The following is a 22,446-nucleotide window of genomic DNA, read 5'->3' as shown; positions in this document are numbered from 1 at the left end:
ATGCAGAACAAGACTCTTCAGGATTGACATAAGGCAAGAGATCTTGTGAATATGAAATGTTTGTAGGAAACAGGAATAAAACCATCAAGGACTAATCACATAGCTTTGTTAAACTCTGCCACAGCGATTTGAACACAGTGTACACCCTGCTATCTAGTTTGGCTGAATCACACATTCTCTGCCACCAGACAATAGAGTGACATAGCACCATGTATACATATAATTAAGTAGGGGGAAGGAAAGGAATAAAAGAATTTAAAACGAGTAATAAAACACAAAATGGATTTAGGGGAGGGAGGGAGATAGAAGGAGGAAATCACCTGAGTGGTATGTTTGATCCTATAATTGAACCACACAAAGGGTTTTGGAAAATGGCAGGAACAGTATTCAGACGTGAAAAAAACATTAAGCTTTATATTTTATAACAACTAGCGGAGTAACCTCCCTATGGGTGATCTTGTTCCAAGTATGCAACACGTTCTTCTGACACATACCTTATTTTGGCAGTGTACAGGCAACTGACAGGTCTGTGGAGACAAAAAAAATTAATAACCCAGGTTACGTGCAAGAAGCAAAAACATACCGACTGCTTATAATTCAAAACACCTCACTTCACTGGAAAACGTGGGGACAGGAATTTTGTACTGCTGTAAATGGTGGAGACTTGTAATATCCTCTGCCTTGACACTACATGATACACATTTACATAAAGAATTTGCACCCCTCCCCTTGCCCCGAGAAGACCAACGGCAAAGATAAAAACATCCCTGTACATTAATTGGGGTCATGTTGATCCTATGTAGCAAGTCTGGATGTAATCAGCCCAGAACTGCAGGAGTAGCAGCATGACAAACACACACACACAAACGCCGGTCAGTGAATTGTAGTAAGGATTTAAATACTGTGACGGTTGTCAGTCGCTAAGCAATCTGCCGGCGTCCGGAGTCATCTGTATTTGGTGACCTCAGTGCCGGGCGTTCGGGAGGGACCCGAGTGCTTTCCCTTGTGTCAAGCCTCAAACCCCAGATCCACAACAATATGTATGGCTTCGCACCGCTTACAGTGAGAAAGGGGGTCTTGCAAGTTGTAAAAAAAGGAGAAGCCAATATGGCACTTTTGAAATGATGTAATCCACCCCAAAATGATCAATGCGCAGAAAGTTGGCGTGTTTGGGCCGAAATAAAATGGATTATGTGTCCAGGATAAGGATTGTCACTTGGAATCGCTTGCTGAGCTTCTGAAAGAAGCAAAAATACTTGGAAAAGTACCTGAGAGAAAGGACTGTGCCTCTGCACAATCAAAGACTTGCAGAACGTTCTCATTTCGCTGAACGGGCACCTGCTCGTCCTGCAAACGACTGACCTACTGACCATGTAGGTCAGTGCAAGGCCTGAGTGGAGGGACGTGTGTTACATAACCCACCCCCCCCCCACTGCCCCCACCTCCCCCCGAGATATGTCCTTGTGAAAAAAGTTTGAATTATACATTTTGCACCAACATCGACAGGTTAAAAGTGCCTGGCGAGCAGAACTGAATCGGTGTAAACGCACAGTGTGTGCGCAAAAGGCCTCATTTAGCAGTCATACATTATTTCAAAAGTCCAGTATTCTGGGGGAATTGATCCATCCGTAGCTCTGGGAAAATTAACGTGTCCGTAAGGACAGGTTCTTCAGTAGTTGCTATAATTTGCCATATACTATCTCATGCACACCCATGTTTATTACAGTCATGTTACTCCTCCCAGCATTGACATTAACTTGACTCCATTCCTCTGTCTTAGGCTTTTCAGCCAAGTTTGGGTTTTCACCTTCATGTCACCATTCAATTTGATGATTTTTTTTTATCAGCTACCCTTTAAATGGATTCGATGCCACTGGTTTCATCACAGATTAGTCTCTTATTTCCTTTTTATTTATTTATTCATTATATACAATGTCGAGGCTCGTATGAGAGCTAACACACAGAACGTACAACAACGGGAGCAGGAGACAAGAGGAGCAGGAGAGGGAAGGACAAAACAGTGGGGAAAAAGAGACATGAGGAGATCTGTGGAAGGGTGAGGGATGGGTTGGGGTACATGGGGTAAACACCTGATCATTTCAGGTCCTTGCACTACAGGGACTTTCAGGAAGGAAAGCAGGGAATTTGAAGGAGGTGGGCTTGGGTGGATTATCGGGGGTAGAAAAGATCGAGGATTTGGATGGGGGATGATAAGAGGTGGTGGTGAACAGCTGTTTTGAAGGCCTGGAGGGAAGAATGGGAAAGAATAGAGTGAAGGACTTTATTTCAAAGGAGGGAAAAAAGAGGAATGAAAGAGTGAAAGTGAGCAGTGATTCGTGATTTTGGTAGTTTTACCAGAAGGGGGTTGTTGGCAGACTTTGAGCGCCCTGCGGAAATGTGGTGGAGACAAATCGCAGAGAGAGCAGGGGGGGGCGAGGCCGGAGAGGAGACGGTAGAAGACAGAAAGACCACCGACCAACCTGCGGTGATTGAGTGAGAGGCACAAAGACTCAGTCTCATTGCGTGAGATGCCAATGATCCGAAATGCCTCGGTTTCTATAGCGTGAAGCCGAGAAAGGTGGGAGGCAGGAGCACCAGCCCAGAGGGGAGAGCAGTACTCCATCAGGCTGCAGACAAAAGCTTTGTAAGTGGTCAGGAGCTCAGGTGGGCCGAGGAAAGACTTTGCACGACGGAGGATTCCCAGTCGGCGACTGGCTTTGGAGGCGAGGTTTGAAATGTGGCTTTCCCAGGAAAGGTCATGGCAGATAGGTGAGACCCAGAAGCTTGAAAGAAAGGACTTCTTCCAGAGGATTATTGAGAAAGTGGATGGGGGGGTTTTCTAAACGGTCCTTTCGAAGAGACATAGTGAGAGTATGAGTTTTGTCTAGATTGAAAGATATGTTCCACGTGTTGGACCAGTTTGTGATTTTATCCAGATCAGCAGTGAGCGAAGAAGATGCTGCTTGCCGGTCTGAGGGATGACTGATGGTACGGCAGAGGGTGGAGTCATCAGCAAAGAGATATAGAGGATTTTCCAGAGTCGGAGAGATCATTGATGAAAACCAGAAAAAGAACAGGGCCCAGAACGCTACCTTGTGGAACTCCAGCCTGGACAGGAAGGGGGGATGAAAGAACTCCATTTAGGGCCACAAGAGAGCCTGACTGTGACAGGAGAGGAAGTCTGCTAGCCTTGAGTGGAGATGGCCTTGGATACCATAGGAAGAGAGTTTGGTGAGCAGGGCAGGGTGCCAGACTGTGTCAAAAGCACGTAATATGTCCAGGGATACGGCTTGGATTTCCTGTCTGGCATTGAGGGCTTCCATCCATTGGGAGAGCAGAAGCAGCATATCCAGGGTAGAGTGACCTGGTCTGAAACCAATTTGATGATCATAAATCAAGCCATTGGAGAAGAGGAAGGATTTGATGTCTGAAACGATGATGGATTCCATAACATTGCTGATGATTGGGAGAAGGCTGATTGGTCTGTAGTTGCAGGGATCTGTTTTTGCACCTTTTTTGTGCAGGGCAATGATATTTGCTGATTTCGAAGCAGATGACAGATGGCCTTGAGCAAATGAGAGGGTGAATAGAACAGAGAGAGGGTGAGCAAGAGCAGAAGAGCAGGCTTTGAGGACACGTGGGCTGATGCCGTCTGGACCGGTTGCAGAATGTGAGTCGAGGTTTGACAGCAAGCTCTCCACCTTGTCAGGAGAAAAGGACACAGAGTCCAGGGACAATTGGGTGCGACTGGGTAAGGTGGGTAGAGAAAGTGATGGGTTTTGGACAAAAGATTTAGCTGCAAACACCGAGTTTAGGCATTCAGCTTTTTCACGTGCGGTATCAGCAGTGCTGCCATTTGAGGTAAGGGAGGGATGGAGGGGGAGCATACACCAGAAACAGATTTGATTAGACGCCACCAGGATTTTGAGGAGGTTGAGATGTTTGAGAGTTCAGACTTGAGATGAGAAAGATGTTTTCTGGCTCTCCTGAGGGTAGATACACACTTGTTCCGAGCTTTATGGAAGGAACTGAGATTGCCCTCAGTTGGGTTTGCTTTCCATGAGGCAAGGGCAAGTTGTTTCAGGACAACTGCCTCACCACAAGCTTCAGTGGACCAAGGGCGGGAGGAAGCGTAGGACAACTGAAGACGAGAGGGGATAAATCTGTGCATGAGGGAGAACAAGTTTCTTTGAAAGAATTCCCAGGATGAGTTGATCTTGGAGAAAGTAGCAATAGGAGACCAGTCTAAGTTTGAGGGCTGCTTGGAGACCCTGCCAGTCGGCTTGAGTGAAATGCCGGACTCGACGGCGGTGAGGTGGTTCTCTGATAATAGCCAGAGAGATGTCCACTTTGACAAGGACGTGGTCAGAAGAACCAATTGGAGCGGAGTGAAGAGCAGCAGATATTGTCAAGGGAAATTTGTCAAAATCAGATCCAGAAGAGATGGAGTACCATTGGTTGAGATCCGGGTAGGGAAGTTGACCGATTGAGTCAGTCCCAATGAGTCGCAGAAAGCTTTTGCTGAGGTGCCATGACAGGTGAGAGAGGTACCCACATCCAGCCAACTGGCATGATGACAATTGAAGTCGCCACATATGAGGAAGAGAGAGTTTGGATGAGAAGATAGAAGTTGGTCCATGTTTTCGGATAGTGAGGTGTAGATGGAGTCATCACTGTTTGGTGGACGGTACAGTACACTTATAAACATGAGGTGGGAGTGGAGGGGAAGCCGTAGCCAGAGGTATTCCTGGGGGTGTGGGGAGTGAGGGCAGTGCATGGAGAGTGAGGAATAGAGTCTTTGATGAAGAGAGCAACTCCTCCACCAGGGTGAGGCTCAGGTCTGTCAAACCGGAGGAGGGAGTAACCAGGGAGATATACTTGGGAGTCAGACACGTCTTGGGGGAGGAAAGTTTCTGTCAGGCAGATTATGTCTGGTTTGTCAGTGGCAACCTGTATGGAAAGATCTGAAAGGTTTGAACGAAGGCCCCGGATATTTGAGGTCCATACTTTTAATGAAGAGGTAGGGGAGGAGGCTTTGGGTGCAGGGTGTGGGGGGGGTAGGGGGAGGGTAGGACGATGGGGGGAGGTAAGGAGTGTTGTTTAAAGAGTGTGGGGGATTGCAGAATAGCTAGGAGAGGGGGCTGAATGAGGAGGAGAAAAAGCTCTGTGGTGCTGGTGGAGAGGGGGGACAAGAGAGGGGGAAGAAGGCAGTTGAGGATTTGAGGAGGTGGAGTGAAGAGAGGAAGTGAGAGGGCAGTGGAAGGAGGCAGCTTTGTGGATAGGAGGGGGAGGGAAACTTTGGGAAGGATGAGTGAGGGGGATGAATGGTGGGAGAAAGGTGAGGGGGGAGTTTTTGAGAGAGGTGAGAGCGAGGCTTGGAGGGAGAAGAGTGGGATGGTTGCTTTGAGAGTGAGGGGTGAGAGGAGTGAGTTGGCACCATAGACTCCTATTGAGAAGGACTTGAACCTCACGATCTCGGGGTTTGCAACTTGAGTCTGAAGGATTAACTTGAGTCCGGGGCTAAAATGATTTCTGGAAGGGCTGGAGACATGATCTCGGGATCCATACGGGGGTTTTTGAGGACGGCGAGTTCAATAGTGTCATTTTCAACACCACCTGAGGTCATCTTCAAGGTCAAAAGGTCATATTTCAAGGTCAAATTACTGAATTTTGGTATTTTTGCCAGTTTTTTGTCTTAATGAAGATCCAGATATTGCGATGATTTGGCTATGCATTGAGCTGCAGTACTCTGCTGACCATGGCCATATATTAGAGCTAAGGAATGTGTGGAACTGGTATCGTACCATTGTCAAATAATCCAATTTGGATATTCCATCCTCATTTACTAATCGAATGGGCACATTCAAGGATAAGTTGGCTCCTCAGATTTCAGAATTTTACAAGATAATTATACTCCATGACAATGCACTGAGTGAGCGACGTTCTGTTCTGGTTCCGCTGAAGTTTGGCCACATACCTGTTTCATAGATGACACAAACAGATGAAGAAGCAGCAGCTACACTCACCATTCCTACCTACCAACCACAAGAAGAAGAAGAGTTCCTGTCCATGACACACGTTGCCCTCAAGCTTAGAAGTGACATCCTTTCACACCCAGCTTACGAAGGAGTTAATGTCAGTGAAGAGGAAGCTATTAAATGTGTAGCAGATAGTTTGTATATGTTTCTTAACCTAATAATAGGTGGCCAGTGTCTGCTGGAGCAAAATGCTGATGAGGACAGCAGTGATGGTAAAGATGAGTCCGTAAGACGCTGTTGTATACTTAGTCTCGCACAGGATTTGATCTATACAGTTAGTGGTGACAGGCACTTGACTCCAAAACATATTGGATTGGGAAGCACTCTGTATCAATCAACTCGTTCAAAAGAACTCGTGAAATTATTCCACAATGCTGGGCATGTTATAAGCTACAGAGATGTCCTTTGATTAGATACAGCCTTAGCCGAGAGTACACTACAAGGAATCGATGAAAGTGGAGCTGTGATACCCCCCCAATTTAGTCAAAAACCGTTTTGTCTTTTTCTCTGCTGACAATATTGATATTGATGAAGGTACTCTTGATGGCAAAACCACTTTCCATGCCACTCAATTAGCTGCTTGGCAGAGAGGACCACCTTCAGAGATAATATTGTTGCGGGCCGGGGTCTGGCGGAGGGAACGACCACTAGGTGGGGGAAACTACGTCGATTCCCACCAGACTCCCCGGAATTGTAGGCCGTCGCTCACGGATAATTCCGTGACGCGGCGGGTCGCTTAACCGGCCGTGGATGCCAATACCTCAACCGCGTGGCGTAGGGTCCTCGTGTCTAGAAGCAAGTTACCGAATTAACCACGCAGTTTTGACTACCGGGGAACCATGCCCTTGGTACGCCTTGCCCGAACCAGATCAGTCTACCAATTACCGACTACCTTTCCGGATCGGATGCAGTTGAGCGGCACTGCACAGGACGTACCGGCTGGAAGGAATGGATTATCGGGAATAAAGACCCAGCTAAACTCAGATCTGAACCATGCTGGACCAATGGAGGAAAAGACAAGGACGAGCTGGGAACATCTCTACAATTATTTATTTACAATAAAGCGAGGAAAAGCATGTGGCACAGGAAAAAGGTTTATTGGGTGTGTTGCACAGAGGAAGATGAGAGAGAGGTGTGGTGCAACAATTTACAAGCATCTTACAAAGGCGGACAGTGCAGACTTGATGCGAGATTAATAAAAGCAATAATTACAACAATGAAGACCTTATACAGGCTTATCTAATGGAGAGGCTCAGACACACACACACACACACACACACACACACACACACACACACACACACACACACACACACACACACACACAATAAATCCAATGAAAATAAAAGGGACTTTTGCAGCCAGGGAGGGAAGGAGTTGAGGTCACAGTTTTTGGTACCTGAGCGTTTCGAGGGAAGGGACGCTCTGTGGTGCGGCACCCGACAAAGGCTGTGCAGTTCGGTCCACAGCCGCACGTGTGGTAATCGTGTCTGGTGGAGTTCAAAGAGGCGAGAGATGAGTAGTAGGCAGGACCAGAGTAGAGGCTTGGTCAGGGTCGTGTGGACGAGGACCAGTACAGTAGGCGGGCCGTCGAGGCGAAACGTAGGCAGAGCCAGGCAGCAGGAACACTTTCACAATAATTCTCTTCAACGACCAAGCAACTCGCAATTCTCTTCAACGACCAAACAACTCGCAATTCTCTTCAACCTCCCCAACTTCTTCACAATTCCAACGACAATGACTTCGACAACCAACTTTCCCTCGCATCCCACTCGACAAAAGGTAGGGACCTAACTACACGTATATTAATGAAATAACTGACTCGGGACAACTGCATGTTGAACGCATTTGGTTCTGGGAACCGTAACAACATTGTGGGCCAGGGGTCAGTGGCGAGGAACGGCGGCTTGGTGGAGCAGTGGAGCCGTCTCCCACAGAAAACCCGGAATTTAGGTCGTGACTCTCGGACAACTCTGAAGGTGAAGGGTCACTTAAGGACCGTGATCGCCAATTCCCTGACGGCGTCAGGGTCAGGTATGGGAGCATGTGCCAGAACAGCGCGTCGCTGCGTCCACTTTCCGCCGGTACTCCAGGGGCCTCCGTCTGGCCTTCCCCCAGGCAGATGCCAGGCCCATCCCCATCTCCTTGAGAAGCTGGTCAACCTGCTGCAACCACGAGGCACGTGGTCGGCCCATTGGCCTCCTCCACTCACGAGACTCCCTCGCTGAGAGAATCTGGTGAGCAGGATCAGCGTCAGGAAAACGAGCCACATGTCCATACAGCCGCAACTGATGCTCATGGAGCATGCAGGTAACAAATCTCATCAGAGTCTCTCTCAGCAACAGCTCGTTGGACACAAAATCTGACCAGCGATAGCCAAGGATTCTCCGAAGAGACCTGGTACCAAAGAAATTAAGTCTCCGTCTCAGATCCTTGGTCAGAGTCCAAGTCTCGCATCCATAGAGCAAGACTGGAAGCACCAAGGACCTGAAGACTCGGACTTTCGTCCTCCCGCACAGGTACCGGCAGCGCCACACCCCATGATCCAATGAATCCATGACTCCCCAGGCCCGACCCAGACGTCTATTGACCTCTGACTCACAGCCAGCAGAGACATGAATATCACTGCCAAGGTAAGTGAATATCTCCACGACCTCAACATCCTCACCACAAACAGGCACAGACAGGACAGCAGCATCCAAGATGTCATTGAAAGCCTGGATCTTAGTTTTGACCCAAGAAACCCGTAATCCCAGCGGCTCTGACTCCTCATTCAGCACCTCGAGGGCCCCCAAAAGGATATCGAAAGTCTCCGCAAAGATGACTGCATCATCTGCGAAATCAAGGTCCGAGATCTTGACATTCCCAAACGATGCACTGCAGCTTGATCTTTCCAAAATCCTCCCTAAAATCCAGTCTATACAAGTGCTAAAAAGTGTGGGGGCCAGTACACATCCCTGACGAACTCCACTAACAACTGGAAATAAGTCAGAGATGGTACCACCACACTTCACAGCACTCTCAGTACCAGAGTAGAGTTCAGACATCAGATAGATCAGTTTTGGTGGCACTCCATGAAGACCAAGAATCCTCCAGAGGGCATCCCGATTCACCGAATCAAATGCTTTACAGAGATCAACATAGGCTGCAAGCAGCCCCTGCCGAAACTCTCGTCTGCGTTCGGTGAGGACACGAAGAACAAGGATACGGTCAATTGTTGACTTCATTGGTGTAAAGCCTGACTGCTCTGGATGCTGGTGCTCAAGCAGATGGTGGCGAACCCTATCAAGAATTATCCGAGCAAAGACCTTGCCCGGCACTGAGAGCAGCGTCACCCCTCGGTTGTTGTTGCAGTCTTGGCGATTACCCTTTCCTTTCCAGAGAGGGACAACAAGGCCCCTCTTCCAATCAGTTGGGATGATGCCTGTGTTCCAGGCAGAGCACAAAACTGCATGCAATGACACGAGTGCAGCATTTCCACCAGCCTTGAGAAGTTCAGCATGGATGCCACAAATCCCTGGAGCTTTACCCTGTTTCAACTGGTTTACCGCAGCCCGTGTTTCCACAAGCGAAGGTTGTCCACAATTGATTGGAGGGTCAGCAACAGGGATTGTAACACCATTGACGTCAAACTCGACTGCTGGTGGATCAGCCTGGTACAACCGCTCAAAGTAACCGGCCCAGCGGGCCTTCACTTCAGACTCCTCTGTTAAGAGCTGACCACTCTCTGCTCTAACTGCAGTGCTCCGAGGGATGGGCTTGGATGAACGCAATGCGCAAATTCCCCTGAAAGCGGGACGAATCACCTGTCCACAGGTGATGCTCTACCCCCTCACAGATTCCTCGCACATAGGCCTCCTTGTCCACCCTTAATGCACGTACAGTTTTACGTCTCAGCTCCCTGAACAGTTCAGCTCTGCCATTCAGCCTGGCCCTGCGACTCTGGTCAATGGTATCCAGTGTCCCTTGAGAGACAAAATTCTTCTTTGCCCTGCGGTGAATTCCAAGACAACCACCGGCAACATCAAGGACGGTGGTCTTGAAGGTAATCCATAACTCTTCAGGACCCCCCAAAGCGCCCAGACACCCCAAATGTCCACTCAGCCTGTTCGCAAACTCCTCAGCGACTCTCTCATCCTTGAGCTTGCCAACATCCAGCCGAGGCTGGGATGGTACCATTCTCCAGGATTTAAGGTGCAGCTTTGGAGTTGCTACAACAAGCCGGTGGTCAGTATTGAGGAACTGAGCACTCCGGTAGACCCTGCAGTTCTAGATCATCCTCCAGCGATGGTCAACGAGGACATGGTCAATCTCCTTTGCCACACTGCCAGCGTTGGAATACCAAGTCCAGCGATGAGCTTTTGGGCGCTGAAACCCTGAACCGGCCACCCTAAGTCCATGACTTTGTGCAAAGTGAAGGAACTTGGTGCTATTCTGATTCATAGTTCCTGACCCATGGGGACCAACACACGTCTCATAACCATCCCTATCAGTTCCAGTCGATGCATTGAAATCCCCCAAGACTAGAAGTGTATCTCGTCTGGGGCACTGATCAACCACAGACTCGAGCGTGGCGTAGAATGTGTCCTTCACGGTGAGGTCACTCGCCTCAGTCGGAGCATAGACAGAGACCAGGGAAATGACACATAAGGAGTGACGAATCCCTAGTCTCATAATATGCTCGTTGACCGGTGTTACCTCAATTATCATTGGGGTCAGCTTATTGGACACAGCTACAGCAACTCCTTGAGTATGGTAACCATTAGAGCGACCAGACCAATAGTCGGTGTAACCACCTGCCATGATCTCGCCGCAATCCGGTCTCCGAACCTCAGAGAGTGCTGCAATACCGATGTCCAAACGCTTGAGCTCAGATGATAACAGAGACAGGTGATCATCCTCTCTTAGGGATACGACATTCCAGGCACCCACCCGAAGGGACCGCCTCAGGTTAACCCAAGGAGACCGCCGTCTGGTGGACGACACCTCAGCACCACTCCGATACACTCTCCCGCAATCTGCCCCAGGGAGGTTACCCCGAGGTTTCCCTCCTTTCATCAAAGATTGGGGGTCCCGAAGGCTTTGCCCCAATCCCGTCATCCCGTGAGCTGCCCTGTGAAGGGAAGCTGCACAGGAGGTACTCCCACAGAGTGGGTTTTCAGATTTTTTTTGCGTTTGTGTGTTTTGCGGAATGACGGCGTGGGGTTGAGTTAATAGCCAAATTTCAATATACCTAAATATCCACGTCGTCAAATTACCAGGGAAGTCACACCCTCAACGGACTCTGTCGAACCAGGTCGCTCTTGCGACCTCGGTCCGGTGTCACCAAGCGGAATTACCAAAGTCCGTCAGACCCAATGACAACTTACGGCACCAATAGCCTCACTATTTCTCAAGCCAGCACCGTGTTGGGTCAATGGAAGAAAACACGGGCAATGAACTGGAGCATTTAACAATTGGGGGTTTATTTATAATGGGGGCAATAATCGAGAAGGGAGACATAGCAGAGATACAACTGAATAAAATGCAATGTATAATGAAAAGAAAACACTTAAACAATTCTACCTTACAGAATGGCACCACACACACACACCACCACCACCACCACCACCACCACACACACACACACACACACACACACACACACACACACACACACACACACACACACACACACACACACACACGAAATGGACCCCGTCGGGTCTTTATCGGACCCTTTGGCTTGAGAGGGAAGGTGAGCTGAGGGTCAAGGTCTGGTATCTTCCTGCCTCGTGCGGTCACACCGGACTCCAACCCACCACGGTGGGACTCGAACCCACGTCCCGGAATCCACCGAGCCCACGATCCTGGCTGCTCCCATGAGGAGCCCCGCAAAAGACCGCAGACCATGTTCGCAGACGACCGTGACGATAGACCAAAAGCAATGGCCACGATGACTGCTCAACGCACATCAAGAGCAAAACAGCCACCATCACAGCTTGGTGCACACCAAGAGCAAAAAATGGCCACGAAGACTGCTGTACTCTGCTCTTTGAACACCCTCTTCTTCCCTTTTGACGGGGCGAACGCTTCATCTGCCTGGAGCGGAGTCGGCCATGAGGTGATCAGCCTCCTGATTGGACGGGGCGTCTCGAGGGGTGTCTCGGAGGCCCGCCCCCCCCCCACACCGAAGAGGCTCTGTAGTCGTTTCCGGCACTCTGGCCTCCCATTGGCCGGAGCGCCTCGGCCCTGCTCGCCCTTCGCCCATTGGCTGAAGGAAACGCTCCATGCCCTTCCTCGGAGCGGAGCCTCGATCTGATGCGATGGAGGCTCCACCCATGCCTTCAGCCAAGAACACGTGGGCAATGGAGTCAGTGGTGCGAAGGAGTGAAGGGGATATTTGAAGATGTAAAAAAACCTGACTATAAAAGAAACCCACAGCGCACACATGAAATTCCCATTAGACATAGGGGACAGGACCCTAACTATAAACGCATACTTATCGAAATAACTGAACTGCGGAGGCTGCTGTCTGTTTGTGTGCACATGGCTGCCAGATTCGTAAGAATATATTAGGATAATAATGGTGGCAATTTTGGAATTCAAGATGGCTTCGGTGACAATATATTTGGAATCCTTGGTTTCACAAACATCGGTATTGCCACCATTTTAAAACTTCAATAATGCTCAGAAGCCGAGTAATAAGGCAAAAAAGATGAAAATGGCAGCCATTTTGTTTTTACATCCTCGTGGAGGATCTCTAAGTCTTACTCACATTGTTGTTCTTCATCTTCTTCTTGTGGCCTTTTTTGTTTCGAAGCCTACAGTTTTCATCGAAACTTCCTGAAACTTGGCATATATATATGTAAAAATTCCCTGCGCAGACAGTAACCATCTCCGATTTTGAAAATTCCTCTGAGAAAAAAAAGTTATGACGTCAAAATATCTCCGCTAATGGAAATCGCCTAAAAAATTATCTCCGAAACTAGGCAACCTTTTTGAATTCTGTTTGCGGGAATTGAACAGGGGATTAGCAGAGATGAATTACCGCACATATGATACATCACTATGACGCATTATCAATTTTTATGACGTCATTCCTATTTTTTGACATTTTTTGTTTCACAACCCAGAGTTTTCATCGGATCTTCGTGAAACTTGCCATGTATATGCAGAAAGCCCACGCGCAGGCAGTAACCATCTCCGATTTTGGAAATTCTTCCTAGAAAAAAGTTGACATCATAATATCGACGCTAATGAAAATCGCCTATACCATTATCTCCGAAACTCAGCAAGCTGTTTGAATTTTGTTTGCGGGAATCAAGCCGGGCAGTCGCACAGATGATTTATCACAAACCTGATAAATCACAATGACGTCATATTCGTTTTTATGACGTCATCATTAAGAGGACAAGGATCTTCACTCATTTGAGCTTGTTTCTCAAATTTGAGAGTCAAAATTTCAAAATTCAGTCTGGCAAACAATTTTTTTGAATTTAGCACCCTCAAATTTATCCTCAAAAAAAAACTAAAAAAAAACAAAAAAAAACTTCTTTGCCCACTTTTAACATGAAATGCCTCCAACATTCAATTTTTCTCAAATCTGGACCTGTCTATAAGCTCGTTTTTAGCCGCGTCGCGTTGCGAATACTGGCTCGAAGAGAGCTCCACGTTCTTCTTCTTCTTCTTGTTCTTCTTCTTCTGGTGAAAACAAAACCTTTAGGACGCGGCTATTGGACACATTTGTCCTTGTTTAAAAACAAGTCTGGCAAACAATTTTTTGTTTTAAACAAACAGTTTAAAAACAAGGACAAATGTGTCCAAGAGTCGCGTCCTCAAGGTTTTGTCTTCACCAACAACAACAACAACAACAACAACAACAACAACAACAACAACAACAACAACACTGAGCTCTTGCAACGCGACGCGGCTAAAAACGAGATCTCTTCAGAAATTCGATTTTCATACAAGATCGAGCTGCAGGGAAACAAAGAAAAGTTCGGCGTTGGATCCTCTAACTTGATAGAAAGTACTGTAATTACATCGTGCCGTCTGCGGAGCACGAGAGCCGCATTTTGCGGAACAGAAAGCGCGGGAAATAGGCGGTTACGCGAAGTGACGTGAAAAGGGGGTTTTTCCCCGGGGCGATGTCATCCGACTTGCTTTTTCCTCATTCGGTCACGACTTGCGCTGATCGTGTGGAGCGACGGGTCGTCTCTACCTGAACGCTGCGCCGGCACAAGACTAGCAGCGACAGAGCGAATTGAGGTACGAGTTCGGTTGTTTTAATTTACACCACGTGATCTGTGTTTCACTCAGAAACAAGTCCCAGTTGAGAGCTGAGGTTCGTCCCCCCCCCCCCGCACCCCCTCTCGTTTCCGTGATTTGTTGTTTTAAAACAAGGAACCGCTTGAGCGAACCTCGTGAAGAAAATCCACGGGAGCTTTTCCTCAGGATCGTGATGGGCGCTTTACCTCCTCAGGATCGTGATGGACGCTTTACCTCAGGATCGCGATGCGCACATTCCGGGTGTTCGGGCCCGCTTGGGTTCATCGACGATGACACTCGAGAGATCAATTTCCTTTGAATTATTCTCAAGTGGATTAAAATGCGGATGACGAGGGATGACTACCTATTAATAATGACGTCATTTTTTTTTTGAAAAATAAATTCCCCAAAGACGCTTCGATCGCGGAGAGACGGATCTCTGAGGTAATTTACCGAGACGAGTCGAAACGTGAATGAAACACGGTTTTTAAAGGTTCAAATGAATTTAGCTCGAAATTTACTGAAATGTTTTTTTTTTATTTTTTTTTTGGTTTGTACAAAACATCGCTTCATCTGTGGAGATGGTTATCGGGTTAATAACTGATCGTTGCTCGGGGAGTTTATAACACTTCCTGCGTCGAGTGCTGTACTTGCAACGACGAAGTAGATTTTAATGATGAATGGATGTCGTTTAGCGCCGGTTAATCATAAATGGATTGAAAAGGAAGAGGGTGGATCAAAAAGCCATTTTCGAGAAGTTCACAATAATGACGTCGGTTTTAAATTAAGATTGACGGGACTTTCCAAGTTTTTTTTTTATTTTTATACACCGTACCTCAGATCTACAACGATCTATGTGGCACACTTATTACGCCCTTTAGCATTTATTAGTTTCACACTTTTAATTGACCCTTTTCGTGTCTTTATAGTTACAATTCTGTAGCCAAGATTATTTTGACCGCAGCAGATCAAAGACGTAACTTTTAAGTTTTCCCATGAATATAATAAGGACACCCGGATTAAGGTTACTCTCGACTTTACGAATTAACAGAATGCAAATGTATCTCAAAAATAAGACCGTCACTTCTCGTCTATTAAAGACCATCATCACGTGTCGTCTATTAAAGACCATCATCACATCTCGTCTATTAAAGACCATCATCACATCTCGTCTATTAAAGACCATCATCACATCTCGTCTATTAAAGACCATCATCACATCTCGTCTATTAAAGACCATCATCACATCTCGTCTATGAAAGACCATCATCACATCTCGTCTATTAAATACCGTCACATCTCGTCTATTAAAGACCATCATCACATCTCGTCTATTAAAGACCGTCACATCTCGTCTATTAAAGACCGTCATCACATCTCGTCTATTAAAGACCGTCATCACATCTCGTCTATTAAAGACCGCCACATCTCGTCTCTGAGAGACCGCCACATCTCGTCTATTAAAGACCGTCACATCTCGTCTATTAAAGACCGTCACATCTCGTCTATTAAAGACCGTCACATCTCATCTGTTAAAGACCGTCACATCTCATCTGTTAAAGACCGCTACATCTCGTCTATTATAGACCACCGCATCTCGTCCATTAAGGACCACCGCATCTCGTCTATTAAAGACCATCATCACATCTCGTCTATTAAAGACCATCATCACATTTCGTCTATTAAAGACCATCATCACATGTCGTCTATTAAAGACCACCGCATCTCGTCCATTAAGGACCACCGCATCTCGTTCATTAAGGACCACCGCATCTCGTCCATTAAAGACGGTCACATCTCATCTATTAAAGTTCATCATAACATCTCATCCATTAAAGACCATCATCACATCTCGTCTATTAAAGACCACCGCATCTTGTCCATAAAAGACCACCACATCTCGTCTATTGAAGACCCTCACATCTCATCTATTAAAGTTCATCACATCTCGTCGATGAAAGACCACCGCATCTCGTCCATAAAAGACCACCGCATCTCATCTATTAAAGACCACCGCATCTCGTCGATTAAGGACCACCGCATCTCCATTAAAGACCGTCACATCTCGTCCATTAAAGTTCATCATGACATCTCGTCCATTAAAGACCACCGCATCTCGTCTATTAAAGTTCATCATGACATCTCGTCCATTAAAGACCATCGCATCTCGTCTATTAAAGTTCATCATGACATCTCGTCCATTAAAGACCATCACATCTCGTCTATTAAAGTTCATCATGACATCTCGTCCATTAAAGACCATCACATCTCGTCCATTAAAGGCCACCGCATCTCGTCCATTAAAGACCATCACATCTCGTCCATTAAAGACCGTCACATCTCGTCTATTAAAGTTCATCATGACATCTCGTCTATTAAAGACCCTCGCATTTCATCTATTAAAGTTCATCACATTTCGTCCATTAAAGACCACCGCATCTCGTCCATTAAAGACCACTGCATCTCGTCCATTAAAGACCACCGCATCTCGTCCATAAAAGACCACCGCATCTCGTCCATAAAAGACCACCGCATCTCGTCCATAAAAGACCACCGCATCTCGTCCATTAAAGACCACCGCATCTCGTCCATAAAAGACCACCGTATCTCTTCCATAAAAGACCACCGCATCTCGTCCATTAAAGACCACCGCATCTCGTCCATAAAAGACCATCACATCTCGTCGAATAAAGACCGCCGCATCTCGTCTATTAAAGACCACCGCATCTTGTCTGTTAAAGACCACCGCATCTTGTCTGTTAAAGACCACCGCATCTCGTCTATTAAAGACCACCGCATCTCGTCCATTAAAGACCATCGCATCTCATCTATTAAAGTCCACCGCATCTCGTCTATTGAAGTCCATCACATCTCGTCTATTAAAGTTCACCACATCTCGTCTTTTAAAGACCACCACATCTCGTCCATGAAAGACCACCGCATCTCATCCATGAAAAACCACCGCATCTCGTCCATAAAAGACCACCGCATCTCATCCATAAAAGACCACCGCCTCTCGTCCATCAAAGACCACCACATCTCGTCTTTTAAAGACCACCACATCTCGTCCATGAAAAACCACCGCATCTTGTCCATAAAAGACCACCGCATCTCATCCATAAAAGACCACCGTCTCTCGTCCATCAAAGACCACCGCATCTTGTCTATTGAAGACGGTCACATCTCATCTATTACAGTTCATCACATCTCGTCCATAAAAGACCACCGCATCTCGTCCATAAAAGACCACCGCATCTCGTCCATAAAAGACCACCGCATCTCGTCCATAAAAGACCACCGCATCTCGTCCATAAAAGACCACCGCATCTCGTCCATAAAAGACCACCGCATCTCGTCCATAAAAGACCACCACATCTCGTCCATAAAAGACCACCACATCTCGTCTCTTAAAGACCCTCACATCTCATCTCTTAAAGACCACCGCATGTCGTCTATTAGAAACCACCGCATCTCGTCCATTGACGACCACCGCATCTCGTCCATTGACGACCACCGCATCTCGTCCATTGAAGACCACCGCATCTCGTCTATTGAAGACCACCGCATCTCGTCCATTGAAGACCACCGCATCTCGTCTATTGAAGACCACCGCATCTCATCTGTTGAAGACCACCGCATCTCGTCTATTAAAGACCGTCACATCTCATCTATTACAGTTCACCACATCTTGTCCATAAAAGACCACCGCATCTCATCCATCAAAGGTCACCACATCTCGTCTATTATAGACCACCGCATCTATTAAAGACCAAAGCTATCTCGAGCTTCCACCAGGCCCCCTGGAATCGCAGGCCGTCGCACACGGATAACTCCGTGACGCAGTGAGTTGCTAACCGACCGTGAATGCCAATAACTCAACCACGTGACCGAGGGTCCTCTGTCTATGGGTTAACTGGGTTACCTAATTAATCACGTGACCTAATTACTGGGGGACACGCCCTCGGTACGCCTTGTCCGAACCGGATCAGATGCAGCCAAGCGACACTGTCAAGGACGTACCGGCTGGAAGAACGGATCGTTCGAAATAAAGTCCCAGCTGGGCTAGGATATGGACCATGCTGGATCAATGAAAGAAAAGACAAAAACGAGCTGGGAACATTTCTACTCATAATTTATTAATAGGCAGGCGAGGAAAGATATGTGGCACAGTGAATATAGTTTATTGTTGTGTGTAAGTAGAGACAGCAAGAAAAGTGTGGTGTGACAATAAAACAAGCAACTTACAAAAGCAGACACAGAGCAGACCTATCCTGATATAATTCTTCTGCAATCTTACCTTAAGCGAGGACAGGCGCCATGATGCACGCACGCACGCACGCACGCACGCACGCACGCACGCACGCACGCACGCACGCACGCACGCACGCACGCACACACACACACACACACACACACACACACACAACCCGATGAAGAGGAGTTGATGAGAAGAAAAAGGAGAGGAGATGAGGCTAATGGTTTCGCAATACCTTGCACGATTGACCAACCGTGCCACCCAGTATGTTTTGGGGGGATGCTCTGCTGTGTGATACCTCCTTGACAGCTGGCACGTCATCTCTTGCTTGGCTATCTGGAGAATGGGCGCGACCGTCAGGTCTGAGGGAGAGACTTTGGGTGGAGCTAGCGGCGAGTGGGCGGAGTGGTAGACAGGATGAGGTGGGTGGGTGGAGAAGGCGGAGTCGAGAGAAGAGCGGGGCGAGCAGGAACCAGCAGGAGTGAGCAGACAGGAACGACGAGCAGGAACTCCCCCAGACGGCCTCGCGACCCTTCCTTTATAGACACTGTAGTGCAGGGTGGGGCATCACCCCGAAGCAGTGTCGTAACTCAAATCGGGCGCTCTGATTGGGCCCCGGCCGCCATGACTGGAAGCGGCCTCACTGCACATCTGGCCAGCCATAGCTGAGCTATGGAATCGTCCCACTCCGAACCCCGTGACATGAATCGCCTTTCCCCGGCGACTGGCCAAGGGTCTCGTCGGCCCCGCAATGCCTGCCCAAGCACCCCTGATGACCGCGGTTAATGCTGGTCAATGTGCTTGCTTTGTCCGTACACTATGCGGCCCGAGCGATCTGAGCCGTACAGCATGCCTCTGCTTGGTAGCAGCTGTATCGAGGCGGAGGTGCGGGAGGATGTCTGACGTCCGCGGGAGACATTTATGGCCGTCATGGTGAGCGAAGACCGACGGTAAGACTTTATTGTAACCCCATGTGCAGACCCGAATGAAGAGATGCACTCTGCATGTCCCGTACAGTCTGCGCGGGTCCGCCATTGTACATGTGGTTATTTATTACAGGGCTGTGCCTGTGTCCGCATCCTTCTCGCGGCTCTTTATCAGAGGCGGTGGTGTGCACGGTGCCAACTCTGATCCACGCCATGAATTGAAGGAAAGGATTGGATACAATTATTCGATATAGATTTGGGCTGAAAAGAGCATAGATATTCATATTAGATGGCGATTTGGATTGAAAAGAAGATATATATATATATATATATATATATATATATATATATATATATATATATATATATATATTTATTAGACTCAGAAATGGGTTGAAAAGAACGTGCCACGTGCGTCCTGTACTGCGTTGCGAGGTTGTTTGTTTTACTATGGTTGGCCTTCACGATGACTCATTCTTCCAGTGAAAGGCACGGCCGCAGTTTTTACAGGTGGCTGTCCGAGTGCAGTGCCTGCTTGGTTTATTTCAGGAATAAGATGAAAAGAAGAGAAGGAATGAAGTTAGAGATATTAATCAGACCTAACTGTGAGATTCACACAACGCACTTTGTCCCGTTTGACCCATTAGACATGAGGGAAGGGTCTAACTGTACGTATATTAATGGAATAACTGTCTGGAGACCACTGTATGATGGATGCCATTGCCTTGGGAGGCATGTGGTTTCCAGAACCACAACAATATATATGTATATATATATATATGTATATATATATATATATATATATATATATATATATATATATATATATATATATATATATATATATATATATATATATATATATACACACAGTAATATATAGGATTTGAACCTGTGTTCCCTGTGGGGAGGAAGACACATGGGGGTTCTGTTTGGTTCTTGCGTATGGCAGCTTGGCTGCTGGGTAGCGATTGCTTTTTGGAAGCGTGGCTGTGTTGCTGATGCTGCCAGGCAAAATGCTTCAGTTAGAAATATAGTTTATGAGAGTTGTACTCTCATATACTTACAGTAGTTTGCGGAGAATTTCTGCAGGAAATGAGTGTTCTTTTTGCCTGGGATGGAAATCACTTTAAGCATGTAGAAATGCAAAAAGAAAGAAATCAAAATTTTGTTGAAAAAAAAAGTTGCAAATTTTTTTTTTCTCTAGCAATTATTTTTTTTTGGGGGGGGGGGGGTTGGAAATCACTTAAAACATGTAGAAATGCAAAAAACCCATTTTTTTTCTCTAACAATTTTTTGGGGGAGGGGGTTGGAAATCACTTAAAACATGTAGAAATGCAAAAAAAAAATAAAAAAATTTTCTCTAACAATTTTTTTTGGGGTGGTTGGAAATCACTTAAAACATGTAGAAATGCAAAAAAAAAGTTTTTTTTTTTTTTTTGGGGGGGGGTAACAATTTTTTAGGGGGGTTGGAAATCACTTAAAACATGTAGAAATGCAAAAAAAAAAAATTCTCAATTTTTGGGGGGTTTGAAATCACTTAAAACGTAGAAATGCAAAAAAAAAAAAAAATTCTCTAAATTTTTTTTGGGGGGGGTAACAATTTTTTTGGGGGGGGTTGGAAATCACTTAAAACATGTAGAAATGCAAAAAAATTCTCTTTTTTGGGGGAGTAACAATTTTTTTTGGGGGGGGGGTTGGAAATCACTTTAAACATGCAGAAATGCAAAAAAAAATAAAAATTCTCTAACAATTTTTTTTTGGGGGGGGGGCAAAATTTAATGGCATGATCCTTGGACCATACCTAACCCCCCACCAAGTTTCATCGAAATCCGTCGAGGAGTTTTTCCGTAATACTGTTCACAAACAAACAAACAAACAAACAAACAAACAGAAAGGGGTGAAAACAGTAACCTCCATCCATCTTCGAAGATGGCGGAGGTTAATAACCTGAAAAATGGGAGTGCTTGGGAATTGGGTAGTTTGGGGTTGAAGAGATCGTGAGTATAGATGGGGAACCTATTGTAGCAGTAGAGGAACAGGAGACCTTTGTCGGAAAATTCATCATTACAATGAGTATGGATGACCTCAAATATTGGTGAACAGCTGTCTTGAAACTCTGGAGTGAAGTATGGGAATGAACAGATGGAGGAAGTTGGCTCCACAGGCAACAGAAAAGAGGAACAAACGAGTGGCTCGGTGGGGCTGGATTTTGTGAGATTAACAAGAAATAGGTTTACTGGCAGACCGTGTGCGCTCTGTTGAAATGTGGGAGGGACAGAGCCGAGAGAGCAAAGGGAGCAAGGCCAAAAAGGAAGTGATTATAATACGGAGAGGACACCTAACCCCTCTGCGTTGAGAAAGTAACAGGCCGAGCTTAGTCACTCAGCTTCGTAGTAAGAGATCCAAATGATTTGAATGGCCTTCCTTTCTACAACATCAAGAAGGGCAATGTGTGAAGTAGGGGTACAGTACTCCGTCAAGCTGCGAATGAAGGCCAAGTCGGTTGTCAAAGGTTCAGATTAGCCAAGGATGGACTTTGTATGATGAAGGATGCCCAGTCAGCAGCTGGCATTGGAAGCCAACTTTGAAATGTGGTTTGCCCGAGAAAGATCATGGCTGATGGTGAGACCTTGGAGTTTGAATGACTTTACTTCCTCAAGAGGATTGTGAAGAAAGTATATAGGAGGGTTTGCCAGATGGTCCTTTCGGAGAGAGATAGCGAGTGTGTGATATTTGTCAAGATTGAAAGACATATTCCAAGTGTTGGACCAGCTCCTGATTCTATCATGGTCCACAGAGAGGGAAGAAGCTGCTGCCTGCCTGTCTGAAAGATGAGAAATAATGTGGTAGTGTTGTGGGGCCGGTTCTCTGTGGTGAGCACGACCGCTAAGGGGAGCAATAGAGTCAGCTCCCCTGAACACCCGGAATTTAGGTCGTACCTTTCAGATAAATCCAAAAGGTCACGGGTCCCTTA

The 22,446-nt window shown here is 46.7% G+C and overlaps 1 protein-coding gene and 1 long non-coding RNA gene across 3 annotated transcripts in view; one reads left to right on the top strand and one right to left on the bottom strand.

The window, feature by feature from the left end:
* Positions 1-133: 133 nt before the first annotated feature.
* On the bottom strand, positions 134-14,591 carry LOC147015301 (uncharacterized). Its single transcript, XR_015050281.1, has 2 exons — positions 14,441-14,591; positions 134-527 (listed from the first exon to the last, which is right to left on the bottom strand). It is a non-coding gene; the product is annotated as an uncharacterized LOC147015301 (long non-coding RNA).
* Positions 14,011-22,446, top strand: part of LOC147015300 (uncharacterized) — a 69,636-nt gene continuing 61,200 nt past the window's right edge. The window contains exon 1 of one of the 2 annotated variants that reach the window (XM_085849924.1): positions 14,011-14,288. The gene's annotated coding sequence lies outside the window, so the exon portion shown is untranslated. Of the gene's footprint in view, positions 14,289-14,713; positions 14,733-22,446 lie in introns of those variants that run through there. The other variant, XM_085849925.1, reaches the window with a different exon arrangement.

The sequence above is a fragment of the Eptatretus burgeri genome, chromosome 12 (assembly GCF_056783735.1).
Source record: "Eptatretus burgeri isolate ZD-2024b chromosome 12, Ebu_testis_v1, whole genome shotgun sequence".
NCBI lineage: Eukaryota > Metazoa > Chordata > Myxini > Myxiniformes > Myxinidae > Eptatretus > Eptatretus burgeri.
The sequence above is the reverse complement of the archived record's forward strand: the minus strand, read 5'-3'. Positions and strand labels throughout refer to the sequence as shown.